Source organism: Aquila chrysaetos, chromosome 12 (assembly GCF_900496995.4).
Source record: "Aquila chrysaetos chrysaetos chromosome 12, bAquChr1.4, whole genome shotgun sequence".
In the NCBI taxonomy this organism is placed as follows: Eukaryota; Metazoa; Chordata; class Aves; order Accipitriformes; family Accipitridae; genus Aquila; species Aquila chrysaetos.
The window spans coordinates 27,858,447-27,875,442 of record NC_044015.1 but is presented as its reverse complement, the minus strand read 5'-3'; the positions used below and the strand labels follow the sequence as shown (position 1 = coordinate 27,875,442).

General features: G+C 40.0%; 1 protein-coding gene across 33 annotated transcripts in view; it reads left to right on the top strand.

The window, feature by feature from the left end:
* Window positions 1–16,996, top strand: part of ADGRL2 (adhesion G protein-coupled receptor L2) — a 393,964-nt gene that overhangs the window by 304,110 nt on the left and 72,858 nt on the right. The gene's annotated exons all lie outside the window — the stretch shown is intronic.

Genomic DNA, 16,996 nt, shown 5'->3' with positions numbered 1-16,996 from the left:
ATTTTCAGCCTAATTTGCAGTTTAGTTAGGCATGTTGAGAAGGTACAGATATGAATAATACGGTTAAAGGCTGATTAAGATATGGCCAGTGTATCTCCTAACCTTTAGAGACAGCGTGCTTGAATTCTAAACATTTAGGGTAAAACTTTCAAAAGTGCAGTGGCTTGCATGCATACAAAGTTGTACTGACAACATCTTTTAAAGCGCTAACATGAATGTGAATTTAATTTAATTTATTCTCACAAACTTGCAGTTCTAGCTGTATGTGTTATAGTATCATGTACAGGTGCCAGCCAAGATTGCGGCTCCATTGAGCTCTACTCATCCAAAAAGTTCTATATTTATCAGCTTGGAGAGCTCGTCGAGTTTCCTCTTTCACTGCCGTTATCAACTGTTTTGAAATATTCAAAACCTTAAGTGATATTGAAAACTTTCCCAGTGTCCAAAGCACATTGTGTATATTGAAGTGAGAAATAGAACTGTACTTGTAAAAGCATGCTTGCATTTAGCTTAACACTCAAAATAGAAGAACACTATTTGCATAGGAAATTTGATAATACTAATTTATTTCTTTGAAAGGTTCAGACTTCTGGTACTGCTTTAGGTGTCACACAATGTGCAGCAGTTTTGTATCATCACCTTATAGTCAGTATATTTAACAGTAATTAAAGAAAAGGAGTTTTTATTTTGTTGTGAATCAATCTGTTAAACTCACTTGACAATATCCTAAATTCCTTTCAGTTAATGATCCTACTCTTGCTGGGAAAGGAGGACATTTTGTGCATTACTTTGCTTGAACAGTGCTAACAGACTAGCAGATGGTCACTTTCCAACTGGTTTGCCTTGAAAAAAGAAATTAAAATATTATAGTGCCGGGGAGAGATGTTGTAATGTGTCCCTTTCAAATTAACAGGTCGTTTTTTCTACTATTTTATGATTGTAAAATAGCTCAATGTCACATAAAAGGTTAAAAGCTGGAGTAAATGGCATCATGGGAAATTTGAAATAAATAGGGTCTCATATGGTTTATGGCTCTATACTTGAACACACAAGGAATATATTTCTTTCCTTGAAAAGGCGTTCTGTAAGAGCTTGCCGTGTTAATATGAATAGTGGTCACAATAGATTCTATTTAAAGTAGTTTTAATTCACAAGGTAATATTTTTTTGTTTACTAAATTACTCCTTGCAAAGGGCACTTGTTCAAACCATTTGCAAGCCTAAGAGAAAATGCGGTATTTTCAGAAAAAAATTGAAGCCACAGATTCCAGTTCATTGAATTATTCTGCTGGTGTCTTAGTGGTTGCTTTTCATAAGGCACAGATCTTCAAAATTGATTAAGTTTTAGATTCCAAACTGTCAGGTAATTCATATTAGTGCCAAATTTATTTTTTGTGGTAAAACTGCCTCCACTGTGATGTTCTACGATGTCCTACTTCCAGCAACCCTACTGAGCAAGACTTGAACAAATTTAGCTCCTCTGTCTGTCCCACTGGCTGGTTTATTGCTATGCAGGTGAAGAAAGGTGATGGGAAAGCCCTTGTAAAGCTTCTCACTAGCTACCTGTGTGAGATAACCCTCATTTCTTCTTGTGATACGCCGTCACCTATGGCTGTTACAAGGTTAGTGTCCAAAGACTAAGAGGAGATGCTTAAAATTGAACTGTAAAAATCGAAGCGTTTCTGATTTCTAAGTCTGTAAAATTGTCATGACAATGAGAAATGTTTTGTCTTTCAAAATCATTAGCAGTGGTAACCTTTAAAATTATCAGTCCCATGCAGCTAGGATGTTTTTATGTTCAATCTGATACCAAGACAATTTTCATTTTTGTTTTGAATGAGGGATTGTGAACTACATCTAATTCCATCAGGGATCTGGAAGAGTTGGGAAAGAAAAGAGTGACTGGAGCATTGTCCTGCACCCAGAGCTTGTTCCTCAACATAAAGTTTGTGTCATTTTCACAAAGGGGAATGCTGTGGTTTGCTGTTTCGGAGTTTGTTTTCAGTCTCGTCCTACTGTCCCAGAAAGAGGCCTATGGATAAGTTGCCTATAAATGAGCATCACAGTCAGTTTGTTTCAAAGTGCCTTTAATTTTTTGTTTCTGTTTTGCTTCCAGTCATCTTTGCTTAATATAGCTGGTAATCTGTGAGGAAATACAGAACGCATTGCCTGTATTTCTTAGTAGATGAATGGCAATGGTAACTGCAAAAAGAGGCTATTCAGATAGGTGATGAAGCCTGAAGATGTAATTTCCCTAAAAGCTAGCTTAGGCCAATTAAAATTAATAACCATTTCTCATAACTACTGCAGGAGAGAGTTGTGGATATTTCTGCATGATACCGTACAGGGACCTATTAAAATTGCATTTGAGCTCAGAACTGTTCAGAAACTGCTTACCTACAGTGTAGTGGTACCGTGCCCGACCTAATAAACCAACATCGGGCAACAGTCGATGGTCAGTTCGGCACTACCCTGCAGCACAGCTTTTGGCCAGTTTGAAGTATAGACAGCAAGCTGAAGTTTGCAGCAGCAAGGGAGGCAGCATGCCTGCTGCTGTGCCATGCGGGTTAGCACAGACATAAAGAGATGGGACGCCCTTGCCTTCCACCGCTGTCGGACAAACTGCCTCCATTTCGGTTCATACCGTATGAGTAACAAGTTGGTTTCAGATAAGGAACCAGTAATGCCTTGCAAAAACTCCCCGCCTAATAGCAAAGTTTATTGAAGTCCAGGGATTAATGTTGTAGAGGATAAGAAGTCTGAAGGCTTTTGTTCAAAATTGCAGGAGTCTAAGCAAAAAGGTGAAGACGAAAGATGATGCATAGAGACTGCTCAAACAGAGGACATACAAATTCTAAAGAATTGACAAATCAAATTGACCACCTGGAAAATTGTTCAGAGGAGAAATATCAGGTTGTTATGGCTTCCTACCAACAGAAGAGGCTGAGGTATTTTTTTCACAGTGGATTATGACGGAGCAGGGTCTGGGTAATATTGAACTTCTTCTCCAGCATGTTGTGTCACTGGGACAGCCAGTGACACCGTTCTTTGAATCTCAAAGAATGTGAAACTCTTGGATGACAGAAATAGATTGTCACAGAGATGTTTAGCCCTAAAGGTTCAGCATCACTGAAATTTAGCAAAAGACATAAAAATAAACTGGTTGCTGTCATTGTGCTCGGGAATCCAGACTAATTTTTCAAATAAGAATAAAATAGTGGTAAGAGTGTGCCATAGTAAATTATCTGTAAATCAGCTAAAGGCCTTTTTTCTTCTGATGGATGCTACATGCGTGTTTTGCAAATGAACATGTTTATACCCAAATGGCACATTCATTTGCTTTTGTGTTATCTTTTCTAAGGGAAACCTTTATTTGTCTTTTTCATTTTTTTTCTTAGGGTGATTGAGTTTTAGAGGCATATACAGTGATACAGATATTAATATGCATTATTGTAATTGGCTGTAATTAATCCTTAATTGTACCTTTTTAACTGGGATGACAACTACAGGGGCTTCAGTTTCTAAATTATGTAGGAATAATTCTTCCTATATGTGATTTAGGTTTTATAGCTGGAAAAGGTATTTGGATTAAAGAACATTTTGAGCGAATAGGGAGAGGCAGGAGTCCATTTCAGCCTGAATTATCTCATGATGCTCTGATCCTATGAACCCTTTTGGAACAAAGGTCAAAGATGAATTTGCCTGAGCTCTCTCAGCTACCAATCACCTACATCGTGCTTCCTGGGAAGAGGAATATGTATGGGATTTGGGTTGGGTTTGGAGGAGGGTTTGTTTTGTTTTGACTGAGCCTGCTCTGGAACAAGCATTTACTCCTTTTTATGCATTGTGTGCCTACAGATCTGTTGAACAAAGGTTTTTACCAATGTCCTTAGTTTATGTTGGAATAGTTGAATATTACAGCAGAAAAACTGTGTCGCACCATATGTTTTCTTGAGATGCTTGGTTTATCTACGAATCAAAAAAAAAAAAAGATACAACAGTTGCTAGAGTCAATAAAAGTAAATAAATAGCTTTCTTTTGAGTAGTAGCTGAACAGACAGAAGAAAGTGCTTTTAACATGTTACACCCCTTTGAGTAATGGATAAAAATAAATTTGTAAATGACATTTACCCAAATGTGATGTCGTGATAAAGTTTGGGAATTATATAGTGGGTATCCAGAGTGTTCCGTTGGAACTTGGATCCTGAGCTGAATCCTTTACATTCTTTAAGTACTGAAAGAAGCAAAGATCATTGGAATGGCATACAGCAAAGGATTAAAATCATCATGGTTTATCAGTCTTGTTACTTTTAACACATTTTGCTAACATTAAATTTATAAAAATATGTTAAAAAATGGGTTTTGGTGGTGGTTGCTTGGAATGAGGTTGGGAATTAAAAGAAGATTTATCCATTGGTAAAATAGCAAGGAGACAACTAGTTGCAGCGTTTCAAACAAGAGTCAGCTGCAATTTTTCCTTTAAAAACCTTTCTGGTAGACTTTTTATCTCTAGCTCCTAAAGGGAGATTTTAAATTTTTTTCCTTCCTACAATCCTTCCCTGTCTCTCTGGTTTTTCTTTTGCTTAAAATCAGCTGGGAACATAATGTACTTGCCTGTTGTTCCTCCTGTTTCCTTACTTTGAAGATACTTCCTCTAAAACCTGCTTCAGGATTTCTTGAAGGATGAGATAGAGACACTAATATAGCTTTTTCCCCTTTTTGGCTTTCCTGGTGTTGAAGTACTGGGAGTTGCTTATGCTCAAAGTTTGGTGTGTGTCCAGTGGTGATGTGTGATTACACCAAAAACAGAAGGAAAAAACAAGTTTGGATATGTTTATAAAAGGTAATTATCATCGCAGAGGAAAAAGACAATGATGCAGTCAGCAATGTGAATGACTTGGCATGGAGTCAATTTTTAATCTGTTTTGTTGTGCTTTTGAAAGCCTTTATTTTGTCTTGTACTTCCCTTTCCCTGTTCATCTCTTTCCTAAGCATCTTACACGTCCGCGAGTAAAACGAATGGCCGGTTCCTGCTTCCAGGAGGATGTGCTCAGGGGAGTGGGAGCACGGGGGAGCTACAAGTTCCTGGGACTTGCGACAGGCCGAGATAACCAGGCTGAGGATGTTGGCAACAGTAAATTAGGAATGCCTTTCTAATAAACACAGCTGCTGAGACCTTCCAGTGCCGCGATCCAGCCGGTCGGTCCCATTTCTAATCTTGAGAGTTGACGGCACTGTACCGGAGCTCCCTAGTTAATTACCGTCCGCAGACAGGAGGCGGACGGCGCTGAGCGCCGCGGCGGTGCGGCCCTGCTCAGGCAGGCTCCCTGCGAGTTACAGGGCTGCCTGAGAGGAATAGAAAAGCTACTTTCTCAGTCTCTGACCAGAATGCATGATAAGGCTTGATGTCAAAAAGGGCAAGATTGGGCTCACAGCAATTATGGCAGAGGCATACTGGTTTCCTTGACAACCAGATTGAGGATTCTTTGTGATTTATTATTTACCACTTCAAACTCTCATTCTCTGATTTAATTAGGGAGAGGGATTTCCATAAGTCCCCTCCCTTCCAAATTTGAATACCCCTACACTATTGTTACGAGCAGCTACACCTATCCCAAACTGATGTGGCTCTAAACCAGCTACAAATTAGGCTCCACGTTTAGCCTTTGGAGTTTTAGGCAGGTTGCTCAGACAGCAGTTAACTGAAATTCAATGGATATTATGTTGGGGGAAGACTTGTTAATCTGCACTTAGTAGCAGGGATAATAGACATCTGCACTCACCACCTCCCCGTCCACCCCCCCCCCCCCCCCCCCCGTTTTTCAAAGGCGAGGGACTGCAACAAGTGATACTTCTCAATTGTCCTTAAAGCTATGGGAAAGATAAAATAGTATATGCAAGTGCCAGTTTCCCTTGCTTGGGCAAGTCACATTATTTTCTCCTTGAAGGCTTTAGTAGCAATACATCAGCCACTGTTGTATAAACAAAGACTGTATTTTGATACTTGGGAGGTTTTTTACTACTACCAGTTGGATAGCTATTTGAAACAGAAATCCTCTCCTGAAATGTGGCTAAAGATGGGAAGTGTAGTTGGTCTGCTCTAACTTCACATGTATTTCAAATATGTATTTCCCACATTTATAAAGCATTGACTGAATCATGATCTACAGGGCCTGTGCTAAATTTAGTAATTCAGAATAGAATTTTGAACACAATAATATATATAATAGAGATTTTTATTCAAATGTCATTGGCAAATCTGTGACATTATACATGAAGACTGAAATTGGGTCCTCCAAAGGGCGTTTTTTCTTAAAGTACTTTCCTGGGTTGCATATTTTTTTATTTTGTATTCAGCATGAGGTGTCTGCTGCATTTAATAAAATAAAATGAAGGTCACAGAAGATCACTAGTTTTCCTATAATGTGTCCCAGTAGATGACTGGAAAAAAGGTAGTGATTCAAATGGGTTGAGGATCCTCCATGCAGACGATGTAGAAAATTTGTGTTATTTTTTAATTATAGGAAGGAATTTTAGTTTTAATTGTGTTTATTTCACTACGTATAGTCTTTCAGCTGTACCACCCCAGTTTTAATTTCAGAAGTTTACACACATTTTGTCATCTTTACCGCAGGGAGTTCCTGAAGTGAGTCAATAGGTGTTGCTCTTCCCTTAGTGGGCTGAACGTGAAGCTCATTGAGTCAATAAAAAGACTTAAGTGACCTAAACACTCTTGCGTCAAGTCCTAGCTCACTAATGCACCAGTGCCCCATTAGGCTGTTGAGGGAAACTGACTGCTGAAGATGCTTCTTTAAAATGGAGTAGTCTAATGAAGCTCATTAATGCATTTTTCATTAGAACAAGAATATTGAGTGTCCAGGTTAAATTCTAAGGAATCTATCCTGCACTCATTGAGGTTAATGACAAAGCTCCCAATGATATTAGTGATGCAGGATGAGAACTTAATTGGGGTAATTAAGATTCTGCTTACCTAAAATTCCCTATTATTTTCAAGTAGATAAAATACTACAAAATTACTACTATGAAGAGTTGTATAATGTTGGATCTCAACACATCCTTCAGAGATGACAGCATTTCAGTGGGAGATAATGCTATTTCTGTATTTTGCATTTGATTCATAAAGTACCCTTGTAATCTTCTAGAGGCTTGTCTATGTGAAAACCGTCATGAAAAATGGGGTTCTTTTTGGTTTTGGAGTTCAAACATTGTCTTTATTGTATATTTAAAGATAACATGGCCCATACATTGCCGAAACCCGGTAAGGATCTGGACTTCGAATTCAGCAGTGGCAGAGACGGGAAAGGCACTGCAGTAGTACTGTGGGGTTGTGTAAATTGCAGAGAATAGTTTCATTAAATGCAGCTTGCTTTGCGGTAGTGCAGACTTACTGAAGTAGCTGTTTGTACCAAAAGAAATGCAGCTTGCCTACTGAGTAGAACAGATAGGATATCCAGCTTCAGTGCCTTCCAGGGAGTCTAAAGCCTCTGTTATAAATGATTATGTCAGGATGCCTAATTTAAATAGTTACCCTAACACCTGCTCATTCCTGCCTCCTTTGGACACCCCTAACCTTCTCCTTCCCTCCTTGGCATCCCCGGCAGATTAACAACTCCCTCCTCAATTACGTTGCCGTAACGGCTGCTTTGATCACGCTCTGAGCTCGCTCTGGAAATTATCTTGATTAATAAGACTCACCGCTGTAGAAGAAACAACACTCTAAATGGATCGACGAGTGGAGGGACCCCGTGGGTGCGAGCAGAGGCTGGCAGTCTGCCGGGCAAGGCTGGCTTTGCTGCTCGGGGACGGTGAGGAGGCGGCAGCCCCGCGGGACCCGCAGCTCCTGGGCAGCCCCGGTTGCTCCCTCCCGACCCGGCTGTTAGATCAGGAGCCGTCCCCTCTGACTTGCAGAGGCCGTCCGCCTGTTTGTACGCCTAAATAATGTATCGGGAGAACACGGCGCTTTCGCTAGGAAAGTGTCGTTTTAGGTGGTGTGGAAAAAAGTGGAGCAATCAGATCTTTTATACTTCACAGCTGCCTCCTCCTGAAGTCTAACTTGCTTTAGACATGTAGGGAAGGATTTTTTTAAAAGGAAACTGCGACCTATGCACAGTGTGCAAAAAACATTAATTACTGAGGAAATTACTTTCCACATCTGTAGTAATGGTGCAGTACCTCTGTCTTGCTGGTTACTGAGCTTTTACTTGAGCACCTAGTGATGATTTTTTTCTCTGGTCTGGTGTGGAGCTTTCCGAGTCCTTTCCTTTATTATTAGTTGTATTAAGATCAATGAACAACTTCGGAAGCACAGTCTTTCAGCTGTTAGATGCTTGCTTCTAAATAGAAGTAATTAGGAAATGCAAAGTTTTCCTTTCTGTGTTGTGTTACAGTGTGTACTCATACCTTTTTTTTACTTTCTGATGTAAATAGCATTAATTATGGAACTCTTATCACATAATTATGGAAAATTGTTTACTTTCTGTCTTAGTACTCAGAGAGAGATTACAGGGATCCTGATTTTTCATTTATTTCATTTGCGCACTCATTAGCTGGTTCTCTAAAAGCTGAGAGCGTTCTTGCATCCACATTGTGACACTTGGGAGGGGGACACAAATTGCAGGATTAGAAATGAGAATCCAAATTCAGAAGCCCTGAATTTGAGTCCAGGTGGAATTTAGCTGTCCTGTCACCTTATCTCCCTTGTCTTTCGTGTTTGCAGTGAGGCATATGGATATGCAATTCCTTTATAGGTGATTAACAGCAGTTTGACAGGGTAGCAGAGGTGCGTATTTCCTTTATTTATTCTGGGAATGGTACCTCTGTTGCCACTCTTACTCCGTGCTGCCCAGGGAGCATGTTAGAACTGCATATATTCCTTAGGACTTTTTAAATTACCTATTTATTGATAAATAATTAAATAGTTTTCCTTTCTTCAAGCAACTTACCGTTCAGAGGATGCTCTCAAGTATCTGTGTAGGATTATTCCATGATTCCTCGAACGTGCCAGAACCTTAAGTATGTTGTAGAAACTATGTATCGTATATCCCTCTCCTCTCTATAATAGTCTTTTAGAAATCCACAAATATTTCATAGAAGGTAAGGTCAGGAAGAAAGCCTTTCTCTCTGACAGGCATTTTCCAAGATTGCTAGCTACTCTCGTCTTGTATCTATTTGTGGGAATATTTGAAGTGACGGCACATTTACCTTAAAGTACATTCATCACATTGCTCTTCTCCTTGTTTTCAAAAGATATGACTGTGTATTTTGGTCTAGCAGTTTCATCTGCGGGATCTTGAGCCTCTGTGTTTCCAAGGGTTCCGTCTTCCTACTCCCGAGTCCTCAGAAATGTTTTGGAAGCTATACTGAATGAGAAGAGGGATTGCTGTCCTATTTGCATACTCATAAGCACTCTTTAAGTGGCTTGCTGTCATTAAAATTAACCACATAATTTTTCCACTGTAAATTATACTGTGACAATTGACTCCATTCCATCATTTTATTGAAACAAAAGAGAGTATGTGAACTCATACACTGTTTTTTGATGCCATTTCTAATGTATATATAATGCTGTTTGTAAACAAGAAAATGCCCCCTTTGTAATTTTACAACTGTGATCTCAAATAATACCATGTGGTAGCAATCATACAATATTTTGGATTAAATTTGTGATACTTTTTTAGCACTAGGCCTGTATTTGGCATTTTAAACTCTGGCACTTGCAGAATAACATTTTCTTTGGAGTGAGCCAGAATTATCAGGGTCTAGTTTCTACATTTTAGTGAGATTAAATGTTTTGCTTTCTTACACAGCTTAGGGTATAACCAGTTTAAGAAGGCGATGTACACAGCAAGGGTTATTATTGGCACCCAACATGTCATCCGCTGGAATGATTTAACGTTCACCAGTTCACATATTCCCAAGGAAATGGTACATCTCTGCATGGTTTCTATCAACCTCTGAGGTGACAAGGCTTTGGGTTTCTTAGAGATGGGAATAAAAGCATATTTCTTTTGACAGCTGTTCACTCTGAATACTGCTGATGGAAATTCCCCTTTCTTCCTCTTCCTCTGCCCCTTCTCAACGCATGGTTTCCAATCAAAAATGATAGAGATAACTGGAAATATAAATTGTTGTCAAAATACATTTTTATAGAAAATAAAAGAATATTTATTTTTATCCTGCTACCAGTATCCTGTGCAGAGGAAATAATTCAACGGGAAATCCTGTTGACACAACATTTCTGACAGATCGGCCTTTGTGTGTCTTGCCTCCGTGTTTTTGAGGTTGTTTCTGATTCAGAAACTTCTCCTTCCTGACAGGTGGTGTGCTCAGAGAGTTCACAGTTGGTAAACTGGAGATAATCTCCAGGAGGGGGATTTACAGAGACCATGGGACTTATTTGCCTTGAGAAATTTTGAAGATGCAATGTATTTAAACGGCAAGAAAGAAAAGGGTAGAGTGCTTTTTGCGAGCTGGCAGAGGATCAAGAGTGTATGATGTGAAGGAAAAAAGGAAGGAGATTCTTGCAGCCTGAGAACAGACATCTGGCTGGCAAAAGAAAAGAAATATCATTGACACATGAATACTGTTTCAAACTGGGATAATTTTAGATCAAGAGGGCAAAGTTTTGCTCTCATGCATACAGCTCCCACTGAAAGGAATGGGAAAGGTGCATGCATATGAGAATGAAATTTGGTTCTAAGTGAGAACTGAACAACACGCATATTTTTACACTAGATATTTAGACTTTCATGTTTAGATCACATGGTTTCCATCTGCCATATGTAGGCATTGCTAAAATGCTGCCAGGAACCATGCTCTGGGTTGGCGACTTTCATTAAAGGAATTAGTGGTTTCTATCCAGTTTCAGTGTGGCTGGATTCAAAGTGCAGAAGCCCGTTTTCACAGTTTAGCATTAATTAGCACTCTTGCGGCAGCCTCAGCAGGGAGGTGAAGGATTAAATGGGCATGAAGATCAAACTATCTCTTTTCCCATAGTGGCGATTCCTTCAAAACAGGGTTGAGACATGATGGACAAATGTGGGGAGGCGTGCATGGCTGCTGTCTGGGCTGTTCTTGGTTTGGATGATTGAAGGACTTCGGTCTACAGGTCTGTCAATGTAGCACTCTTCTCTCCTGCAATTTAAAAAAAAAAAAAATGCAAACCCCAACAAAAACACAATCCAAAAAACTCCTTAACTCTGCTACCTTGGAGAGACATATTCTCACCCTTCTGAATGAGTGGTGAGAGCTGTTTAGGAGAATTTAAATGAGATCCTTGCCAGCCGTACACAGGAAGGATCGACGCTGTTACATTAAAAGGCTGAGATGCTGCTGCTCACTTTAGGTTTTGCTGAATCATTCAACAAGGTGCAGAAAGCAGGTAAGCCCTGACATTTTTTTTTTTTGCTGAAGAGAGCCTCACAGGGATATTTTTGCAAATTGCATGGAGGCTGGAAAACGTAAAAGGAAAATTGTAATAAGTTTCAGTAAACCTGGAAGGCAGGACCCGTCCTGGTGTGAGTCAGAGGGCGTAACTCAGGCTTCTGTCCTGAATTTCATTAATCAGACATACTGTGCTTTATATTTATGTACACTGAATATTAAGTATATAATTACAGAAAATTACTTAGAGTTGTAATTCTGCTGCTCAAACTGAATCTTGAAAAACATTAAAATTTGACAAAGATTTTTAAAATTTTAAATTTTTTAAAGACTAAATCACAATCTAATAACATGTAAAAAAATTTATAAAAAGCCATCATTAGTTACTTAATATTTCTAAAAACTTCTAGTGATAGCAATTCATATTTCTATTTTGTAAGAGACAGGCGTCCAGATTTCAGCCAAGTAATTAAAATATGAAATGGTATATCTGAGAAATAGAATTCTAAAAACCAGTGTTAAAAAATCACCCCTCACAGCTAATTTATTCAATGAAATAGTTGCCTTGCTTCCGTGTAATTTAAATGGTCAAGTCTGTCCCTTAGGACTTCGGGACTCTTCGTTAAAGTTCGAATAATGAACATGCTTTCATGTACCTTGTTTTGAATTAATTCCATTTTTATGAATGAGTTACAAAAAATGAGGAAGACGTCCCTTACTAGAAAATAGATTTCCTTCACTAAATAATCCCTTTTCTCTAGATGTCCCCTACTTCCAGCATCTTAAATGAAAATAATGAGCATACACTTAAAATGGCAAAAAATACAGCTGTAGGAGAACATTTTTTTAAATGATCGCTTCCTGCCTAATTTTACCCCAAGCGAACAGTGGGGTTTTGTCTGCCGGGCTGCAGTGCGGGCTGGCTGTGCGCTGGCTGCTGGGTTTCCCTGAAAGAAGAGCCGAGTGCTGTGAACTCCAGACCTCTGTGCAGTATCAGAAGCTCTTACTGTGTCAATGTAATCTTTTAATAGACATGCTTGCCAGAATGACTTTTTTCCTTCAAAGATAGAATTAGAAAACGCAGTTGTCATTTAAATTGCCTCTATCTTTGTAGTAGTTGGTAGTGATCTGTTGACCAGGATTGGATAATTTAACAGCCGTTTAACAAAATAACATGCTTGTCTGTGTGAAATATACACAGTGCTGAGAAACAGGGAGAAAAGTCTCCCTTGACAGAGTTCGTGGGATTCTTTAGAAACTGCAGGATGCTGAGGCTTTTCTGCGGAGTTACAAAAGCTTTGCGGAGCCCGTGTTGAGCATTTGCATGATTTTCAGATGGCGAAGTACATTCAGCTGTCTCTGTGCACCCTCCATGCACACGCGTACGCACTTCTCCGGGAGAGGGAGAGGATTCTCCGCACAGTTTACGTCGGGCTTTGCATTTGTTGAACATATATTACTGAAATGCTGCCCAAGATGCATCACTTCGTCTTGTGTAGAACTTGAATCATCATGTTGCATGATTTGGTAAAATAAAAGAGATTGTGAAAGAGACAACTGTAAACATTCTGTTTGAAAAGATGCGCTCTTTTCAAAAGACCTTTCTGTTAGAGCCAAATAACACAAGAAGCAATATTTCCTTGCTTGCAGAGACATATATATTTATTTCTGTGAAGATTTGTTTTGGATTCTCAGTTCTTCCAGTATCTGCATTCTTTGAAATAATTTTATGTTTCCATGTTGACTTTCTCTGTGCTTTAAGTTTTAATCAAAGGTTCCTTGCCTCTGATGTTGAGGATTACTGATGTTAGCCTGTTTACATTCCACTATTTTTCCTCTGTATGGGGTGAACATTCAAATGTGGTGGTGCCTTTTTGCTTTTATCTACCAAATTTAGCACACTCTCTTATTATTGACAGCTCAAAAAGATGGTATGCTAGTGGGCAGGATGCTGTGAATTATTAACTTTTCTTTGCACTTTGACAAATTTAGGTTATCTTTCTAAAGACGAATCATTCCTATGAAGGAACCAAGACAGTAGAATGGTAAATAAGGCATTGCAAACTTACATAAAACAATTTCAAGCCAAATGTGAATTTAATATATTTCTGAAACATGGTTCTGAGTTACATTTCTTTCATAGGTCTTGGGTTTTTTCATTTCATAGACTAAAGTATAAGAGGAAAGATCTTTCTTTGTGATGTTGTATTTAGATTTTTTTCCCTGTGTGTTTTTCTACATGGATTGATCAATAAAGCATTAAAGAATGTATATTACCACTAAAAATCCACTGTACCTTTTTTTCTCAGAAATGTGATTTCGCAAAAGCAGTTTGTTTTCTTCTTTCAATAAAGAGCCTGTACTCAACTAATTTGTGAGCAGATAAAACGTGCAGGAAACATATGTTTGCCAGGAAGCTTTTCTATAATCAAAATGGTCAGCAGGACAGAAACCACTCTCTTTCTCTCATTAGGTATTAATCCTCCATTTCTGAAAAAAACCACCCCCCACACAACACTGATTAATACATACAAACGCGAATGATTCAGAGACAGCATATGTTGCATTTGGTAATAGACGCTTACTTGAGTTAATGTTTAGGTTGTGCTGGAAGTCCCAGCCCGGGCACCAGAAAGGTTTTTGCAATCGGGAAGCACTTTTTGCATTCTTGGGCGGCAGACAGCAGGAGCGGTGTCATCCATGGCACAGTTTGCCTTGAAGCAATTAGCAGGAAGACAAGGAATGTTGATTTCAACTGCAGGAGGACAGCCAAACAAAACAGGTTTATGCAAGGTACAGTAAGGCAAGCAGCAGGTTGAACACAGGTTGGTTAGAAAATACAGTATTGAAAATGTTCATGAGGAATTGCATTGGAGATACAAAGTTACTGGTGGCGGCAGTATTGACAGAGCCACGTACTTAGGTCTAAAAAGCCCTGGAATGATGCGGAAGGAGGCAGTAGCATTCAGATGCCGGTCGTTCAAACTTCTATCCTGTGGCAGTGCATCTGTTTATCGGGAATTATCTCCTGAATGTAAATGAATTTCAGTCCTAAGTCATTGCACCTGTTGCCAAGAGGTATTTATTCCAATCACTTGCCTAAAGCGCAGGGAGTTACTGCTTGACGTTTTATAGCTCCAAAAAAAGCTGTCGTTTCAAAATCATTTGTTCAGAGAGGAGAAAATGGAGCAAAACAGTTCATTTTACCCTAAGCACTGCTATTTGGCAGTATTCACATTTGCACGGCACAAAGCTGCAATATTGATTTTTTGCTCACAGGGCCTCCCACTAGTTCTTTCTTCGAATGTCAGGGTTGCAAGATGGATTGAATTACACTTTGCTTGTTGATACGCTTATTTTTTTCTTTGTTGATAGGAAAAGATTACAAATAAAGCTTCAGCATAAAGATCACAGCAGCTTTGTTGGTGGACTCTAAATTTATTTATTTTAGTTAGTTAAAATTCTTTCTGCACCATAGAGATTCCTTAGAGCAGTCTCCCCACCGAATGCATGCTGCATTGTTTTGATTCATTGCTTGCTGCTTTTGCAATGTAACACCTATGTTACGATCTCAGGTGTGTCCTCTGTTGCCTGTGAAGTGATCTAACCTTGCTCTAGTATTTTTAATGTTTGTCCTAATACAGAACTTCTCATGGATGCCTGCAGGGGGAAAAATTGCAGGTTAAAACACATTCATAGTACTTATAGCAGTTGCCATAGATGATGAAGTAAGATTTGCAGGCGGCTGATCTCTGTAACAAACTGCGGAGGTCTTGTATTTGAATTCAAGGTATTTCCTAGCAGAAGTGGAGGCTGTGCTGCAGGATCTGCCGTAAGGGTTCAGTGCTTGTCACGGGTAGCTCGGTGTGGGTTTGTCAGCCCTGGCCCCATAAGGATCCATACATCTGACCTGCTGCTGCACATGCGCTGCATGCGTAGCCGCCGACACCTCGGCGGCTGTACCGTACACGGCTGGCTGTACACGGCTGTACGTACACGTACCGGCTGTACCGCCTCTCCCTGCCTGCCCTTCTCCCAAAATCCCCTTCAGACAGCCGAAGGTGCTCTTCCCCTCCCTGCTGATCGAAACCCCAAAGTTCGGGGGGCGGGTGGGGTGGCCGGACTCCCCTGGCCAGGCCATGGCGGTGCTGCGTGCCGGAGGAAGCCCTTCGGAGTGCAGGAGATACGGGCTCCGTTGCCACCAGCTGGAGGGATAAGCTTTATGTGGACAGCATTAAATTTGACAGGGGTGGTAGGATGTAGGGACGGCAGTCACTAGCAACATTATATTTGGTCCCACCGTGGCTGTCGTGACGGTAATTAATCAAAGGGGCTGCTGTATGCATGTGTGGTGGGGGCTTTGCACGTACCCCTCTCTGTGCCCATTTCACGCCCTCACTGAGCCGTGAACAGCTTCTGTCTTCGTTGTATTAATTTGCTGCATGGGAGGAACACGTAGGGTGTTAAATGTGATGGATTCGTGTTTTAGCTCTTTCCAGCTTTCAGCTCATGATACTTCAGCAAGCCTCTAATAATAGTGTTTGCTATTGCGCATGGTATGTGCAGCCAAACCGACGGCCAGGAGTGAATATGAGATGGAACTGTGGAGCTTTCCACAGCAATATGGCTTCTTCCCTTGTTAAAAAATACTGAAACATATTGGCAGAGTAACGGTACTGGTTTCATGTAGGATATGGTTCCACAAAATGCAAAGTAAAAGCAGACCCGGTTGCTGCCCTCTGGCTTTCCCCTTCCCCTTGTGCCGGGGTCAATTCCTGCCCAGCCAAAGGCCTGGTCCTCTGAGACCTCATCGCTTCTTCTGCAGCAAAGGGAGGGTAGAGTCAGACCAGCTCCTTGCATCAGTTTACTGCACAGGTTGGACAAAAGCTGGTGCTGGTGCACAGGGGAAGGCAGGGGTGTGCAGGTAGAGGAGGGACAGAAGGTGGGCTCTGGCTGCCAGGGAGCCACGTCCGACACCGGCATGATCGTTATCAACAGCTCTTTTTTGCGGTCCTAACAGATAATCATCTTCATACAGTAGGAGGTTTAATCCACAGATCATTAATTCAGTAGAAAAAGTGACAGCCTCTGGTTTGTGTGAAAATTTACTATCAAGGGGTTATCTCAAGTTGTTCTTGATCTTTTTAGATCCTTACTTCCTTGCCTCTTCTAATGCATCATACTTTTAAAGAAAAGTTTGTTTTCTTTGCCTTCCAAACAGCATAGAGCTCCAACTTTCCATGCTTACTAGCTATTTTTCTTTGCTGTCACAACTTGTCTCCAGCAGCCTGCACTGAAATATTAATGGCCTTGTGCTACTGTATTAGGATGACCTTTTTTAAAAATAGGAAATATCTGTAATTCTGCTGAAAATTCAGAAGGGATTTACTATTTTAAAGAAAAAGGTATTTAACACTACCATGTTACCCAACTTGTCTTCCAAAAGGCAGTAATGCACACATTTTGTAAGAAACAGAAATACTGTTTAATAATAATCTACTAGTAGCTGCGTGCAAGAAAGTGTAGCATACACATATGTTTTTCTGATGCAATGTATTTTTTGCATAAAGAAGTGTCTGCAAAAGACAACATCT